The sequence below is a fragment of the Onychomys torridus genome, chromosome 13 (genome assembly GCF_903995425.1).
Source record: "Onychomys torridus chromosome 13, mOncTor1.1, whole genome shotgun sequence".
NCBI classification, from domain to species: domain Eukaryota; kingdom Metazoa; phylum Chordata; class Mammalia; order Rodentia; family Cricetidae; genus Onychomys; species Onychomys torridus.
Window position 1 is genome coordinate 50,928,825 of NC_050455.1, and position 19,636 is coordinate 50,948,460.

Sequence of the window (19,636 nt, forward strand, 5' to 3'; positions counted from 1 at the left end):
AGCAAGATAGGGAAGATTTTGCTATAGGTCTTAGATGCTATCTGACAACACTTTGAGCTCTTTGATTTGTGGAAAACTAGGGTTTTGTTAATAGATTCCAAAAGGGTTTTGTTGTTGTTGTTGTTGTTGTGTTTTTTGTTTTTTGTTTTTTTTTTTTTGTCTGTTAAAATGTTAGGTCTGATACAGAAAGGAACAAGAAGTAACTATTTAGCAACATAAAGATAGCCCGAGATAAACTGTAACTAGGGTCTAAGATCTGCAACGTTCCAGCTTCTCCACATCACTGAAGTTTGAATCAGTCAGCCAGCCTTGCAGACATAGCTTACTCCCAGGAACTCTTGTTCACAGAGGCAACAGAGAGGCAGAATTACAAGGGAAGCATGTAGATGCTATCCTCTGCACTAGCATTGCACTGTACTATTCTGGCAAAACAGATGTCACTCTCTTACGACCAGCTGTTTCGACTTGCAGTCATCACATGCAGGCTTCTTTACTGTTGATATGCCTTTTTCGTGAAGGGTGTGGGAAAGGACATTGATCCCTCACCTGGGTATCCAGACACTTCTTTCAGCCATTCTTGCACCTCGCCTCAGGGGTTTCAGAGATGCTAGAGTATACAGGCTGGGGGAAGAGGGCTTTATGTATCCATGGAGGAGTGATCATCTGCGCTGGATGCTGACTTTCATTGCTTTAGGCTCACTCACGCTCCTGCCCATATTCCCCAACCCTGGTGTGTATATAAGCCTAATAAACTCAGTGCGACTGCAGAGTGAACTGTGGGGCACTCAAACTTTGGTTTGCCATTTCTTATGGCGAGCATGGGGAGGCAGGGTAAGAGAAACTCATTAGCTAAACAGCCCTTCTGGGATCCCAAACTTGGAACACATGGGAAGACTAAGATGCAAAGAAAAAAAGATTGGGAGTTACATTCAACTGATAGAAAACAATCATCAGGACTTAAATTTAATTTAAAAAAAAAAGAAAGGAAAGGAAAACATATGGTACAGAATGCCGATGGGAAAGAGCCAATACAGGAAAATGATAGAGAGTACTCTGCTTTTGAATTGTGCTTTTGAGTAGGGAAACACTTCTAAATAAGACATGTGATAGCTTCTCACAGCTTGACTTATGAGGCTGTGGCACATAGAGACAATTGAGTTCAGTCTGAGTACTGTGGAAGCAGAGAAACTAAATACTCAGAACCCCTTGAGACCAATGTTGTATAATCTAAATACCCACGAGAGAAATTATTCTCTGAAAGACTGACTTCAGTGAGCCATTAGCTACACTTGGTTATCGCTGGCTGAGGTCTCAGCAATGCCTGCCCCTCCTCTAGTATCTTCTGATATTTGTCTGGACCTCAGCCAGGAGGGACAGTTCACCAGGCCAGATAAGACTATTTTCACAGAATAGTTAAAGGGCTGATTCATTAGGGATCTTAGGGCTGGTGTGGTGCTTTAGCGGTTTGCTGAGTCCTGTGGTTGGGACATAATGTTTACAAGGGAAGAGAGATTCTGGCAGATCTGAACGATTTAGCCTGGCATGTAAATCATGTTCATAAAGTGTGAAAGCAATCACAAAAACATGAAGGGGAAAACAGACAGGAAGGTCACTGGCTCCGTCTGGATTACTTGAAAGCAAATTAGCAAGAATTATATCAAGGAGTTTCTAAGAGAAAGAATAGAAATGCAAATTATGTCATAGTTACTTTTTTATTACTGTGAAAAAACTATTATTAAAAGGGCTGGCAAGATGGCTCAGTGGGTAAAGGTACTTAACATAAAGAGGATAAGCCAGAGAGGACTCAAAAGATAAAATACAAGTGGCCATGCACTTTTAATCTTGTGCACCCATTATGAACTAGGAATATATGAAAAGGAGGCCTTATTTGGACCACAGAGTCCCAGATCCATCCTCAAGTACTAGGTCAGAAGCTCCAAGATAGGTGTCAATGTGTCCTTTGACTTATTTGCCCTAAATATCAGTCTAGTATGAGAAGCATAGGCTGGAAATGAGCTCACATACAGCCTTACTTCTGTCCCTGTTCCCACTGACACCTTGGCCACATGACAGTGTAGACCCAGAATGCAATGTTGTTCCCTACCTGGAGCTACAGTACTCGATACCTTTCTCAACTCCCAGAGTTGCATTTCAAAAGCATCTGGAAGAAAGCAAACAGAGTGGCTCATTCTGCCTACAGAAGATACAGCCTTATCAGTTCACACCAGATCAGCCTCAGCTTCCCACTGGCTCCTTAACATCTCAGGTTATGGAAGGTGCTTCAGTGAGGCCAGACTACTCACTCTGCCACCCACCCACAGAGTGCTCTTTATATAAAGACTGAATGGGGGCTGGAGAGGTGGCTCAGAGGTTAAGAGCACTGGCTGCTCTTACAGTGGTCCTGAGTTCAATTCCAAGCAACCACATGGTGGCTTACAACCATCTATAATGAGATCTGGTGCCCTCTTCTGGCATGCAGGTAGAATACTGTATACATAATAAACAAGCAAACAAACAAATAAGTAAATAAACAGAACTTGCCATTTCAAGATTTTAAGGGGGAAAAAAGACTGAATGGAAACATGGAGGTATTGTTATAAATCCTGCAGGACCAGCCAGAAGAGGATTCACTTCTTCTGCATCATTGGGCCCACACTACAAGACCTTTATACTCAGGTTCATATCATTGACTATAGAAAGTTGCTTGTGATCCATTGACAGTTCCTTCTATCACAGCTCACCATTCAAAAGTGAGCACTAGATGTACACTTTTTTTCCAGACTATCTCAGAATACACACAATTTCCAAGGAGAGCTACTAATTACAACTGAAGGCAGTGACAGAGGCAAGAATGGTGGGTGTTCTGGTAAAGATCGTATTTTTATTTTTAAGTTTATTTCATCTGTATTGCCTGCATTTGAATGTCTGTATATCACATGCATGCAATGCCAGCCAAGTGCAGAAGAGGGCATCAGATACCCTGGAACTGAGTTACAGATGGTTGTGTGCAGCTATGTGGGTGCTGGAACTCAAATCTGGTCCTCTGGCAGATCAGCCAGTGCTCTTAATCAAAGAGCCATCTCACCAACTCCCGAAGATCATCTTTAATAGCTGGCAGTGGGGTTTGGTGTGTTTGTTTGTACCCCTCTTTACCATTATGCCTAGAAGGAGTAGTATATAAATCTCCATGCAAATCTATACCTCACTGATACTATTCCCACTGCCTCAGCCTGCCAAGCAGAAGGTCCAACCTGACTGTTTCCTGGATCCTCTCCTATTGACTCCAATAGTGCATGCTGTCACTTACTAGGAAAGCTGTTCTTCAACATCTGTGTCTCCCACCTCTGCTATATCTGCAAGAACATCAGGACAGCATGTACCAGGTAAAGCCACACCAGCTCACATAAAATTAACCCCAGTTCTTCTTGGGGTTTTCCATGGAGCGTCTATGGCAGAATCTTTTCCTCTCATTTAACTTTCAACCCTTCTTCCCAACAAGAATCTTCATTCAGGCTTCTTAGGAATGAAACACTAAGATATTTCCTGAAAAAGAGAGGGATTTCAGATACTTACAACTTTCTAGCACAGTGGGGGCCATCTGCAATTATGAAAAAGAAAGCATTGTTAAGATTGGGCTGTATTGTATACCTCACAACGGTCTGGTTTCCTCTGGATGACTTAGGGAATGATGGGAATATAGCTGTCCTGGTGCAGCATATTACACCAGTAGAGATGTAAAGAGCCTTTCCTGCACTGTACTTCCCAAGTCCATTAACATTGCAAGCAAACAATCCTTAATAGAACAGGGGAAGGAATTTCTGAGGGAACTGCTTCTATGATTAAATTTTAATGGATGTGGTGATGTCAACAACACCAGAGAGCTGGAGACCCTGAACTCCATAAAGAAAACTGTCTCTCAAAGAGTAACACACATGGAACCCATATAGAGCTGTATTTCTATAGAAGACACACAAAGGTGTTCTTACTGCATGTCTGAAACATGTAAACTACCTGGGAAAACTAAAAGCAAACAGAGTAACTGTCAGGATGTGGCAACTAATGATTATAAAACACTCAGGGAATATTCTCGATGTGCACATTGTGTGTATGAAGATAGCTTGGGCTGCTGCTGGGCCATCCTCCAGTGTCGAAGGATGTTCCAGAAAACAAACAAACAACAGCAGCAACAGGAAACAGAACAAAATGAGACCTAGGACCCTTGTTCCCTAATTAAAGCCACTTTAAACAATATAACAAAAATCCAGCCGACTCACACTTCGTGGCATATACGTGTAATCCCAGCTTTCAGGAGGTAGTGGAAGGAGGATCACCATATAGTGAGCTAGAGGAAGCCTGGGATAAATGTGTGAATGCTATCTAGTAAGGATGAAGCTCACAGATGAGTAGGAGCTTGATATCTCCATGATCTGTGATTTGAGGGTCTTCAATAATAGGGTCTTACTGTCAAGTCCTGCAGGGTAGCCAGTATTGGCAAAAGCCATGATGCCCACACTGTCCAAAAACTCCCCAAGAAGCAACCCATTTCTGGTACTGGGATTTTTATCTGCTAGCATGGGGGTGTCCACTTCAGTTATTGCCCATGCCACTGTAGGCATTGTGTAAATCCCTACACATCCTCCATTGTGTGAATGTACCACATTTTCATTATGTGCTCATCAGTTGATGAAGACTATATATATATAGTGTGTGCATATATAATTATATGTGTGTGCATACTGTTTGCATTTCCTGGCTATTTTGAATATAAGCAATAAATATAGATGACCAGGTATCTCTGTAGTAGAATAATAAATCCTTTGGGTACAGCAGATCTATTTTCAGAGTTTTTGAAGGGACCTCCATACTGATTTCTATAGTGCTTGTACTTGTTGGCACCCACTGGTGGAATAATGTTATGGGACTAACCAGCTCTTTTCAGATTCGATCAAAGACCCACTCTATGAGATTAATCCACACATGGCTCTGTTAAAGGCAAACAATCTGTGACTAGATAGATCATAGGCCCTAAAGGGAGAACCCAATGTTTCTGATAAATGGGCATAAGATTAAAAGGACCCCTAATGATCTATATCCATATTCACAGATAAGAATACTCTCAATCCTCATCAGAGAAAACTTCTCCTTGCAGTATATGACAAGTAACACAGACCTAAGTGTCCTCCAACAGATGAATGTACCTTTTTTTTTTTTGCTGGAGAAAGCGAAACAGGACCAAAGTGGGGTGATAGAAAGCACTATGGGGAGAGGAGAAACAGGATGCCTGTACTACGAATGGGAAATATGAAAAAGGGGTTGCTTACCTGGGAGTGGGGGAGGAGGGATAAATACAAACACAAAACACTAAGGATGTTTGAAAAAGTCATCGATAACCATAACATTTTATGTTTCGTGTGTGTGTGTGTGTGTGTGTGTGTGTGTGTGTGTGTGTGTGTGTAATGAAGTTAAACCACTTGAAATGTTAATGCTTCCCCCAAGAGCTATAGACTACAACAATCCCCAATATCAGGCATGAGAAACCTCTTTTTAATTTCTCCACCACACTGCACGAGACAATCTAGGCTGTTGCTATTGCCCCACTTTCATCTCAGAAGTTGAAAGTAAGGCCCTGTTGCTGAAGACACTCTACATTTTGGACACAGGACTTGGGGAAATCAAGCTGGTTCTGACCTGAAAGCCTCCTCTCAGAGGACGAGATTTCATAGTACACGAGCGTGCTATGTAAACTGCCGAGAGAGAAAAGCCATCCATAGTTCTACCTAAATGCCACACCTGGAAACCAAAGCATTAACTAGAACAGTAAGATGTCCCCAAAGTGGCAATTGTGGCACTTACAGTTTGGTGGTAACCAACAGCTGTCTGTTGGTTTGGACTTAACATAGCCAGCTAGTCTTCGCTGGTGAGGTCAGAGAACCTAGAAGAAAACTACTACTGCCACCTTCCAAACCAGGATAATTTCTGACTTCATTCTACTTATTTACTTATTTACTTTGGTTTTCCAAGACAAGGTTTTTCTGTGTAACAGCCCTGGCTGTCCTGGATCTCGCTCTATAGACCAGGCTGTCTTTGAACTCACAGAGATTCACCCCACCTGTCCCTGCCTCCCCAGTGCTCAGATTAAAGGCATGCCCCACCACCTTCTGGCTCTGACTTTATTCTAAATACTTAAGCCTTCTGCCTTTAGTATAGCTTTCACCCAACATCAAAGACGCTTCTTTTTGCAGTAGACAGAGACCATCACAGAAATATACCCCTAGTCAAACCGAAGAGAATAAACGCCCAGCTGTAGTCGATCTGTTAAACACAACCCCGATACCTACAGCTCGGAGGAAATCCTGGAAAACAGTGCAGAACAACTGTAAGAGCCAGAGGACAATATCTGCTCCAAGACTGTGTCTTCTATATACGACAAGGAAGCTACAGCCGTGAAATCTCAACAATTTGGTTGCTTAAACAAGACCAGAGCAATGATGACACCATTTGGCATGCCAACGTGATAGAGAAAATCTTACAAGACCCCTACCCTTGAGGAAGAGCTACAGGCAATTAATGACTGCTGTGAGAGGGAGAATCAGTCTTCCCTAAGGGTGAACCCCCTAACTGATTATCTAATACCAAGTTGTCAGCCCTAAATACATATGAGTAACACTAAATGGACTCAAAAGGTGGTGTGTGTATATATATATATATATATATACACACACACAAACACACACTCACTTGTATATATGTATATATACACACACATATATACATGTATACATATATATATAAAACAACAATAATAATAAAGAGAGAGAGGTCATGAATTTAAGAGTGCAGGGGAGAACTTGGAGGAATGGAGGAATAATATAAAGTCCTCTCTCTCTGTCTCTCTCTCTCTGTCTCTCTCTGTCTCTCTCTCTCTCTCTCTCTCACACACACACATATGTATATATATACATATATATGTATATTTTATAAGATAGATGAAAGCATGAGTGTAACCAACAGGTGGAGATTTCTGGTAAAATATTTGGTGTTTTTTTTTTTTCACACAATCGTGTCTGCATTTTATTTTTTTTAAACTTTATAGGCTATCATAGAATCTTGACTCCATATATTTTTGCACCTCCAACTGCATGCTCTTCCCCATATTTTTGTCTTTCATTTCGTTTTTGTTTTTGAATTAGGGAGTTCAGCCAATATAGAAGACGATAGAGACTGCTGTAGTGTCAAATAAATTCAAGGGACTGCCTCTGGGTTCCCCACTAGATGGTGTGGTTCATGTAGTGAACTGGAGGCAAGTGATGGCAGTCAATGCTCTTCTACACATGTACTGACAAAAGCGCCTGCTGGCTGCATAAGAAAATGCATTACTTTCTACATTAACTTTGAACATCAATAAAACAGATGCCAACTGGGAAGGTTTAGCCAATGAAGTATAATTGCTCAGCAGCAGAGCTCTTCCCTAACAACTTTTGCCTTGGGAGGACTCACATAACTAAAGGAATAGAAAGGATATAGTAGAGTAGGGTTTTAAAGGCCCATAATAGCCACTTGCTTTTAAAGAGAAAAGGGTAAGAACAGAGGTGGTAAATGTTTCTCCTCCTTGGAGTCTATCGATGGCAAAGCATGCCTAGTTGCTCTGTTGAGAGAGATTTTGAGGCCACACCCAGCTCAGTGGAGAGTGCTGTCATTGATTACCAGCAACTTATACAGGTACAAGAAGCAGAAGGGATGGACATAATGGACAATTATCATCCGGGGGTTAGTTGTTTCTCATAGGAACACAGTTGGCATTTTGGAAGCTCTTTTTTTCCCAACAGGACAGGACATTGCAGGGCTTTAGTCACTAAATGCTAGTAGTATCTCTTGATACAGAGATAAATAAAAATCAAGGGAGAAAATGGGAAAGAGCATGGAGTTGGGTGACTGGGAAAGTGGAGAGGGTCTGGGAGGAGTCGGGGGAGGAGTCTTAAAGAAGGGTGAAAACATTAGAATCTATTGTATAAATTTTTTTTTCAATAAAATCAAGATCCCATGTACTTTAAAAGCCTGGTGTGGGGTTAGCATTTTACTCAAACATTATTGTGTTAGACAAAGAGTGACTTAAAATGGATTTTTGTGAGGGTTTAACTAGAGTCTCAGGTCTTTAAGACAAAGGGAGAAAATGAGGAATCTCCAGATTCTAGGACTAGGCTGAGCTTTATAGTCAGAAGATGGATGAGAGTGGGGATGAGAATGAGAGAGCAGCAGAGAAGAAGATGCTCATGGTGACAGAAGAGGTAGACAGATTCTGACAGCAGGTGGTTGATCTGTCAGTCATAGTAAACAAAAGGGAAGTGGAGCCCCCCACTGTGTGGAAAGCAGTATTGCTTAAACATCTGGTTTCCTCACCACTCCTTAGTGCTCCACTGTCACACCTACTCTTTGGTCAGCATGCTGGATTTATTAGCAGTACAAAGCAGCATTCTTTGCTGCACTTGACTACATTAACAATATTGACCAAATATTCCTTGTTCATCAAAAGTTGGAGATAATCTATTTTCAGTCTTTGTGACTCTGTAGATGTCATTGAAGAAGAGAAGAAAGAAGAAGGGGAGGAGGAAGAGAGGAGAAGGAGAAGAAGAAAAGAAAAGAAGAGGAAGAGGAGGGGAAGAGGAAGAAGAAAGAAGGAGAAGAAGAAGGAGAAGAAAAGAAAAGAAGAGGAAATGGAGGGGAAGAGGAAGAAGAAAGAAGAAGGAGAAGGAGAAGGAGAAGGAGGAGAAGGAGAAGAAGAAAAGGAGAAGAAACTTTCTTGAACAATAGAGATCAAATGCTACATTTGTTATGGTCTCATCTAAAGACCACCAGGAACACACTAAGCATTGAACAAATTTGGGTTATTATTCATCACAACATTGGAGAGCCACAGAAGATGCCTATAAGAAGGCATTAGAAAGGACCTACTGTAGGAGTTTGTATTGTTGAGCTCATTCTGAGGAAGTTTTGAAGAAGGGAGGCTTCGGGGGAGGAGTCTTAAAGAAGGGTGAAAACATTAGAATCTATTGTATAAATTTTTACAATAAAGTAGACACAATCTTTCAGTTGAGTGTCTTCAGAAACTTTAATTAGAAAGGATGATTGAGTCTAAGAAAAAAGTAAAAATTGGTGAAACATCAGTCATTTTAAGAGTATTAATATAGGGGTGTATATGATCTTCTGTGGTTTGGATAATGTGCATATTTTGCCAGTATTCAGACATGATTAATCAGTTATTCAACCTTTGTTGTGATTCATCATAGGCACAACATGACTTTGTCAGACACAAATGTTCTGTGGAACTATTCATCTTATAATAAGGCTCATACATAATAGGAAGCTAAGCTGTCTTGCTTTCCTCTTTCTCAATTGTATAATATTGTTAAATAATTATGTGTTTTCTTGTTTCTTCCCTGGAGTGTAAGCTGCCGAAGTGCGTGCATTTTATTGTTACTATTGACAACCAAGGATCTAGCCAAAATTTCTGATTCTTATGAAAAATAGTATTTGCTGGTAAAATGACTAGTAGTTCAATTAGTTCTTTAAACTAAGTTATCAGGGATAACTTTAAATTTATTATTTATTTCTAAAATCAAACAGTTTCCACATGTCTCATTAATTATGTCTCAAGCCGAAGAAGAGCTATCCATAAGATCAAATTTATTGATTTTTTTAAAGGTAATAATAATGAATTTTGCCTTAGGAAGAAAAGATGATGCTTGATTCAAATGTCTCACTTATGCTGAATGACGAATAATCAAGAAGTAGACTTCAGACATTTTCCATTGAATTGGATTTGAAGAGTGAAATCCAAAGCTCTAAGGAAAAGTGATATAAATATTTATATACAATTTGTATGAAATATAATCTTGCTCCTTCCTCGTCTAATTGTATAATAAGGGATGGGAGCCTTGATTTGTAAGCTCCTGAGTTACACATGGGCCTGAGCTACTGAGATTTGCTTCCTTTGTTATATAACCATGGTGAATGATAATAAGAGATTTTAGCAAAGACAGAAGAAACCTGTGCCCTGAGAGGTAGAAGGAGTTGATGTGTCCTGGGGAAAATTTTCCCTTCTCTGAATTTTAATGATTAGATCTATAAAATTATGACAATTTTGGTAACCTACTGACAGATTTTGGGGGACTCTGTGGAAATGCTGAATAAACTGTAAACAGGAATATCACCTATCATGAGAAAAATACCATAATGGAAAAGCAATAAAACAGAGGAGTATGGAAAAATCAGTGAAAATGTGTCAACAGTCTCACAATTACAAGGGAAATCCAATTACTACATCTTACACTAAATTGCTGTCAGTGGTCTTTACAGGCATATTTTATCTAAAAGTGGGCTAGCTTTTTAAAAGCTTAAACAAACCACATAAAACCCACTTGAAATGATGAAACATCCTTTCTATAAATACACCCAATATAAACTTGGGCAAGAATATTAAGTTTGGAGTCTGTTTTTATATATTAAAGTGAATGACTCCTCCATGCCTACCCTACTACATATTATTGCCATGAGTATTATAAGGGCCTTGCTTTGGGAAATGGTTTTCTCATAGATGTAGGCTTGTTTCCTTATGACTTGAAACAATAGTCTGAGAGTTATAGCATCTTGTTTGATGTTTTCTTTTCTTTCACTACACCTAACCCCAGTGTCTGGAATTTACCACGTGCTTGTTAAACACTCATATGGCAAATGACAGTTATAAGGAAGTTTTTGCCGTGCTCAGGATAAACCTTAGAGCTTTATATCTGCTAGGCAAGGACTTGGTCCCTGAGCTACACCTCCCAGTCCAAGAAACTGTTTTCGTAAAACTCCAGATTTCTGTACAGATATTAATTTATAATCTTGAGATAAAAATGGGAAGTCAAGCCTGTTTCTTATATGGATAAAATTGGTTTATTTCTAAGTTGGACAAGTCGCAAGTCTCACTAGGTTTGTTTTATTACATATAAATTGAGAATTAGGTATTTTTATATCTACTTTGTAAGACTGTTTTGAATAGTAAAGAAGATAATTCCTAAGTGGAACCAAACACGGTATCTGGTATATAATACATTCTAAGTTAAAATCGCATATATTATTAAGTCTCAAAAAGATTATGATCATGTATTCTTTTAATACTTTATATTTGCTTATTTGTATATAAAGTCTGGTCACTATCTATCTATCTATCTATATCTATATCTATATCTATATCTATATCTATATATCTCATGTGGTAGTTTCCTTTTAAACTTAATGTTATGTCACAGTTGTTTTTCGGAAACTTAACGTTAAATACATAATAAGAATTTTTTAAAAATTATATTGGTATATGTGGGATCTGGGTGTAACTCAATGGTATAGTTATCACTAGCATGTGTAATACAGTGGATTCAGTCCCAAACACTACAATAAACAAACGAATCTTTAAGCAAAACATAAAGTCAAAGACTTTGGGTTCAATATTCAGCAGGAGCGTTACTGTGGCCTGAACAAGGAGGGGGGCATGTGTGTGAGGAGTGCTCTAGGCTCTCGCTTTATCACAAATATGGCCTGGGCTCACATTTTTAATTCCTGAGAAATCTGAGAAGAGAAAAACAGAAGGCTTAAGGAAGCTAACTATGAGAGTGTGGAGCAGAAAAGAACTCCTCTGAAAGGATGCAGGAGGCATAGAACAGATTCCAGGACTGGCCTAGGAGAGAGAGAGATGGGCAGGAGAACAATGGTGTACTAAAGAACAAGGCACATCACAGGCACGGGCTCTTAAGTGGCACCAACATGGTGACAGATGCCCATTTTATTTGAGAAAACTACACGTTGTAATCTCATTACTGTACGAAGAGATGCTAAGAACTCTTTGAAAAGCGGCATAGGAAATATTTGCCAGGAAAGGGCACTGGGGCACTGATGTTCATCGTCTTGTTACCTGCGGCAACATAGCTGTATGGGCCTAACCAAGTGTTTCTCTGAAAATATTAACTATAAATACACAATCAATTATAGAAGCTAGGTATTGTTATAATGTTTCATTATGCCTAGTATTTATTCTCAGAGTTATGGTGCTGACATCTGGGAATTATTCTTTGAAAATATCTCTACTGCTTCATAAGTACAGGGTGCAAAATAACCAAATAAGCTAAAACAGCAACACAGAGGGCCCAGTCTTCCGAATTCCAAACATAGGGAAGAAACTATAGTAATGGAGGCAGTGAGGTAGGGGGATAGAGAGCACGCATGCACTGGTAGAACCGAGAGTTCAGAAGTAGAATATTTATAGACAAACTATTTTGAATAAAAGTGCTAAGACAATTCAGTGAAAGAAAGAATTGGCTTTTTTCACCATGTTTCTGGGACAACTGGATGTTCATTCAACAAAGGTGAATGCCCTAATACCGTCAGCATCACACAAAACCCAAATAAACTGCACAGAGAAATGAAACTGAGGCAGGAAAATGAATGCAACTGAAAAAAAAAATGCGTATTAAGTAAACGAAGTCACTCCCAGACAAACACTCGATGCTTTTTCTCATTTATAGTTTGTAGTTTTACACATGCACATCAAGTCACGTATATGTGCATGTGTGTGTACATATCTAAACATATATGGAATGGAAACACAAGTGAAACATCGAGGGGACAAAGGGCCAGAAGAGGGGAGTGGAGAGTGATGAAGAACGGGCTCAATATTCAACATACACGTGTGCAAAAGCTTTTGAAACATTTAAAAGTCCAAATCTCATCATGCCTGGCATATTCAATCCTCATCACTGTAAACAAACAAAAACAAAAGCAAAAATAAACCTCCAAGGACTTAGAAGTAGAACACATCACTCTTTTATTGGATTAAAACATACTAGTCAAATTTCAACAATGACCCCAAAGTACAAGTCATAGTTCAACTGTATTCCATCAAAATTAAAATCTCCTGTGTCTTAAAGGACACAATTAGTGAAGTGAAAAGACAACTTACATATTGGAGGAAACATTTGAAGTTCAACATGGCTTACGGAAATTGTACCCAATAAATAAAGGATACTTGCAATTGTACTGTAAAAACGCTGATATGACTAGAGAATGAGAAAGGAGTCTGAATAAGCATATAAATGACTATTAAGTCTATGAAATAATACCTATCATTAGTCATTAAGGAAATACAAGACAAAAGTCAGGTACTACTTCCTACCCATTGGCACGATTATCATCAAAATAATGAGTGATAACAAGCATTGGTAAAGGTATCTTGCTGGTGGTATTATAAAACATTACATCTGATTTGAAAACAGTTTGATGATTCTGAAAATGTTAAGCATAAACTTACCATGTGCTCCCTAGAAAGTCTACTCATAGAATTATACTCAAAGAAAAATCAACAGTATATGTATAAGTACATGTTTGTATGTGAAAGTCATAGCAAAATTATTCACGTTGGCCCTAAATGACAACAACTTAATGTCCATGAATGGATGAAAGAGTAAATTATTCAGCCATAATAAGACATGAAGAATTAATGTTCCCTATGGTGTAGATGAGTCTGGAAAAACTCATCCGAGTAACCAAAAGCCAGAAATGAAAGGCTTCATATAGTTTCATTTATAGAAATTGTCTAGAATAGGCCAAATGTAAAGACAGAAAGTAGGCTAGAAATTTCCACGTGCTAGCTGCCCAGGGTTGGAGGGGTTGATTTCTTTTTTATGAAAATTATCATTATTTGACTTAAGTCCCACTCCATGAGAAGGAACCCCCATACCTGACACTATTAGGGTATCCAAGAAGCAGAGACTAGATAGCCCAGAGACCTAGGGTAAAACCAGACAATACTGGTCAGAAAAAAAATCAATAAAATGATTCCTAATGATACTCTACTATACTCATAGATCAGTGCCTTATCCAGTCATTATCAGAGAGGCTTCCTCCAGTAGCAGATGGGAACAGATGCTGAGACCCACAGGCTGACATTGTGCAGAGAGAAAATCTAAATGGGTGGTCTCCATCAAACCCATCCCCTCAGAGCTCAGGGAATTCCATAGAGATATTAAGAGCCTGAATGAATGAAGTACACAAGGAGAACATGGCTCATTGAGTCAACTAAGCAAGGTACATATGATCTCACAGAGACTGAGGCAGCAAGCACAGGGCCTACAGGGGTCTGCACTAGGTCCTCTTTGTACATATTACAGCTATTAGCTTAGTATTTTTGTGAGACCCTGACTGTGATGACAAGTGGGTCTCTGACTCTTGTGCCTGGTCCTGGGACTCTTCCTCCTGTTGGACTGCTGTGTTCAACTTCAGTATGATAGTTTTTGCCTCATCTTATTGTATTTTATTTTGTCATGCTTGGTTGTAATCTCTTAGAAGCCTGTTCTGTTCTAATGAAAGACAGAAAGGGAGTGGATCTGGAGGGGATGGGAGGTGGGGAAGAGTAGCAGGAGGAGAAACTATAGTCAGCATATATTATTTGAGAAAAGAATATATTTTCATTCATTCATTCATTTATTATCTATCTATCTATCTATCTATCTATCTATCTATCTATCTATCTACCTATCTATCTATTTATGGTCATTCACCCCAGCAGAATGCCGAATGCCATTTCTTGAAGGAGGGAGGAGGCCTTAAATACAGGCTTACAGCACAATGGGAGAACTCCAGAGGGCAGAAGTTTGCTACCAATGTTTTACAATCTTGCATCTAAGCTGTTAATGCCCAATATGCAGGATACACAAACAAGGAACTCACTCATAAGTGAATTCTAGATATAAAGCGAAGAATAATCAGTCTGCAACCCACAGAACTATGGAGGCTATATAGCAGGGGGAACCCTAGGATGACTGTGGCTTATAATAAGTTTTGGTTTTACTCAATTACTGAGCAAGCTTCAATGAAATATTTCACTATTAAGATAAGAATTTATACTGTATCAAGCTGATAATAGAAAAATAAATAATTAGTTAAAAAAATAAAAATAAAAAATAAATAAGTAAAAGAAAACAAAACTTGAACTATTAAAAAAAACCCATATTTTGCTAAAGTAAAAAGGGGGAGCTAGGGGCTCATCATTCCTCTCCACATTCTATTCTTTCACTTGTTTTATATATTTAAAATTTTTCATCGGTGGATTCTGCTGGAATATCTACTGCAGATGAGAATATATTTTCAATAAAAGGAAAATACATATATAGATGATGGTTGGATAGATAGACAGACAGATTAAATGATTGCCCTGAGATCAAGTAGTAGTAGCCTTTAAGAAATGGGACTTATTATTTACTATGTATTAAAATTTAAAGTATGTTGTATTTAAATTTTAAGTTCTTAAGCCTAAGAGGTTTTTATTTGCCACAGCTCTTGAGGTTCAGGAGAGGAGATTAGACAGTAAATCTTAACATAGGACTGAAGTGGAGGGTCAATACTAAGTTTAGGAGAAGAACAGTCACACACTTAGTTCTTCAAAGGAATTCCTATACATGTCATGGAATTATCCTGAAAACCTGAGAAATGAAGCCTTGCGATCACCTAGAAGATACTTTAGTACTGTAGGAGAAGACTGTAGAACAGGTTAACTGGCCTGAGTGAGTCAGTAAATATGGGAAGAGCAATAGCCGCACCGATTGTGAAGATAAATTGACAATAAGTGATCAACCATTCTGGGTTTTTCATTACCATCCTTGGTCAAAGCCTCATATCCCAAGAAAACCCTCAGTCCCGAGAAAACCAGGATGCTTGTGTCTCCAGTTGGTAGCAACTAAAGTTATATAGGCTATTATTTACTAAGGCCCACTATGCTAAGCCTTCTTAAGGTATTATCTTTTCAAATAACATAGCCAATCTCCGGGAGTAATCATGTGATTAAGATGTCCTAAACCACTTAGTCTAAACATAAACCGAGATCACAACCCACATCTCTCATAGTAGAGTCTTTACTTCTAACAATGTGTCTTGAGAGACTGAAGCAAAAATATCAAGTGATAACATTTTTTAAAGAAATGCTGAAAAGGGTGCTTTAAATTTGGAAGTGAATTTTACATTCATTGCTATAATCACCCTTGAGAAACATCTAGTTTCCTAGTTTGTTAAACAAGCATTTATTATTATAAAATCTAGCAATAGATATCATTTTTTACCTCATGCAGCTTAGGTATGGCAACAGATTAGAAATACGAAACAGAAAATTAACATCTTGGGGGACTACATGTATTATGAAAGAAAGTTATGATTTACTATAAAAAAAACACCAGAGGTGAATTGTGCCTGTGTTCAAGGAAGACTCTTTTTCTCTGAGAAGGTAGATTTACCACTTAAAAAAGAGATCAATTTAGGTTGAAGTACAAATGAAGAAGAAGCAGTAACCCCGGGGAAATCCTCTTGGAGAGGAGGAAATTTTGTCCATAGTTTTAGAAACAGAAACAGGCTCTATACATTTGCAAGGAACTGGAGAGAAGAGTTAGTGTGGCTGGAGCATAAGGAGTGAGTGAAGAAAACACTGAGTGGAGGTATGAACCTGTGGTTTGAGGAATCCGGAGACTTCTCAATCTCTCTTACAGCAGGGATAGGACTCATCCTAAAGCCTTCTGACCTGGAATACTGAGACTTCTTGCGTCTGTCTGATCTTGCCGAGGGTGACTTTTTTCAAACATTTTTTAAAATATAACTTTTGACATCTATTCTCTTAGTAAAACTAATATTCAAAGCATATTCAGAAAAGCTTCTCTTATGAACGTGGAGATGGGACTCAGTGCCCATTTCTAGTCTCTCCATCATCCACAGCCCTCAAGTTCAGCCAGTTCAGACCTACCAAAGATTACAGAATCATTATCTTGAGTAATTGATATGCATTTTTCAAAATAGTAAATATCAATCAGCTGTTATGAGTCAGGTACACATTAGACTCTCTAAGGGGTTCTGATTTGGGTGTTGGGTCAACTTACATGTTGATGAAACAGTACACGCAGAAATTGGGATATGTAACGTTATTAGAAGCACACAATGGGCTGACTCTTAAGGAACATATGTGTTTCTTCTGTACAGACTTCTTTTGATAATGACTGCAGGAAATGACCTAAAACAAAACTCACAGGTTAAACATTCTATCCTCCAATGATCTGTTAATGGCTTCTAACATAAAGTGTTGGGTATTGTCTTTCATGCGAAGGAGAGCAGTGGTAAAATGTCTTGCTTTTAAACCTCAAATATCAAAACTATACTTTGATAAATTCAACAAGCAGTGCCTTTGTGATTAGCATTTTGTAAGGTTACTGAGGCCATGTAGCCCAGACCCTTGGCTGAATGGGAAATCGATTAGAAGGGAAGAGAACCATTTGGGAGAAATAATATGAAGGACTGAGCATTTTATAGTTGTTGTGGCAATGGTTTTATTTCTTCAAAGCCATATTTTAGCTGTGGCTTCTGGAACAGAATACAGTATATGTTCTTATCCCAAACATTGGCTGTAGTTCAGGCCTCTGGGAATTAGGTTTCTGGAATAGAAAGTGAAGGAGCTGCGATGGTCAAATCATTCCAATATTTATCTATTATTTTGTTTTCCTCAGGAGCATGAAGTGGTATAAGCTTTCTCTGGAGTATTGTGAGTATTGGAATATCTACAGGAAGAAAGAAGGCCGGAAAGTCAGAACATTGTATATTGAGTATTGAATTATCTACAGGAAGAAGGAAGGCCGGAAAGTCAGAAGAACATTGTGTAGTGCTCTGATCAGGCAGGTGCTGGAGCACTGTCTCACTCTAGCAGTGGAGATCACAGGACATTCACACGCAGTAGACAGCGCACTAGGCTTCTCTGTGCTCTGGAAGCCTCCGGTACAGAGCTGTTTCCCAAGCTTCAGTCACTTCATTTGTGATTCCTTCCAAGTTCGTGACAATTTTTGAACTTTGCAAAGAATTTTCCTTAAGCATAATTGCCAATAATAAATTTGAAGTTGTGGTTATATTTTTCTAATACATTAAAGGATATCAGTAATTTTTGAAATAAGAGATTCATTATCATATTAAGTAACATAATGACACTACTCAGTTTCTCTTAGGGAAATACTGTTTCTAGCTTCTTTTTCAGTGATTAAGTCAGAATGGTATGTTTGATAGAGTCTACCAAGAATTGATGCTTTAGTGGGACATTCAAATATGCAAAAATGACAGCTGAAGTTGGATATAGGCATAAGGAAAATATTTATTTTTACTCTATATACATATATATATATATATATGTGTGTGTGTGTGTGTGTGTGTGTGTGTGTGTGTGTGTGTGTGTGTGCTGTATACATTCTAATGCCCCTGGAGGCCAGAAAAGTGTGGTGAATACCCAGGAACTGGAGTTAATAATTGTTGTGAGCCACCATATGGGTTCTGGGAATTGAACTCAGGTCCTCTGGAAGAGCAAGCAGTGCTCTTAACCACTGAGCCATTTCTTTGGCCTCCACAAAAATATTTAATTAGAGAGAAGTATGTGTATTTTAAGTAAATCTATAAGACAATGTTTCCCTGTGGTTTGGGGGGAGGGGATGATATGAATACATTACTCATGTGGGCAATTTCCCCCAAAATTTAAAAATTAGATAAAATTATGCACACAATAACACACATTGAAATAGCATGAGTCCCCAAACACTATTAGCTAGAATCTAGAAAAAATAGGTGGGGTGTCTCTTGGAGAGAGGAAAAGGCACTGTAAGCATGCAGAGCGTCATCTTAGCAACACTGGGAGACACTGCTTTAAGCAGAAAGCCATTTCACTTAGATTTTTGTTGTGCAGACTCCATTTTCAAGATTAAAGCAAAGGTTGCTAAACGTTTTCTCTTGAGAGCTAGGTAGCAAATATTTTGTGATTTTTCAGCTCTCTGGCTTCTGTTGTAACCACCTAACTTTGCAGTGACCTGGAAACAGCCACAGCTACAAAGGGAGCAGCAGAAGGTAGCACATTTTGGTTCCATGAAAACCCTGCTTTCTAAAGCAGGTGACTGTGGTGTGCCAGTACTGAAGCAGGCTGACTGTAAGGGAGTCAGTGGAGAGAAGAAGAAGAAAGGAGAAAGGCATTGAGGAGGGAAAAATTAAGAACTTCCTTTGCCAGTGGTAAAGGGGCATGAGAGTGTCTGATCAATCCCCAGGATTGATTTTGACAGTGATACTGAGTCTGAATCATATGAAACTGACATCACGAAGATTGAAAACGGCCAGATGCTAACTGTTCCACATGGTTTAAAATAAAAGAAACTACAAGAGTGGGAAATTATTATTATACAGAAGTGAACTTACCTGAAGTGATGTGTCACCAATAACATCTGTAATAAAAATGTTAAAATATCTAATAAAACAATGAGGTGTTGAAATGCTCATTAAGTCAGTCACATAAATATTGACCATAGAACCGAGAAAGTTGTCTCCTTAACACAGAGTTACGAACCATGCCTCATCCCCACATTTGTTTCCTTTCTCTCTTCTTGTTCAAGACCCTCTTGGGGTGGAGAGATGGTTCAACAGGTAAGAGCATTTGTTGCTCTCACAGAGGACGTGGGTTCGATTTCCAGCATCTACATGGCGACCCACAACCATCTGTAACTCTAGTTCCAGGGGACCTGACACCCTCTTCTGGCCTTCATGGGCACCAGACACA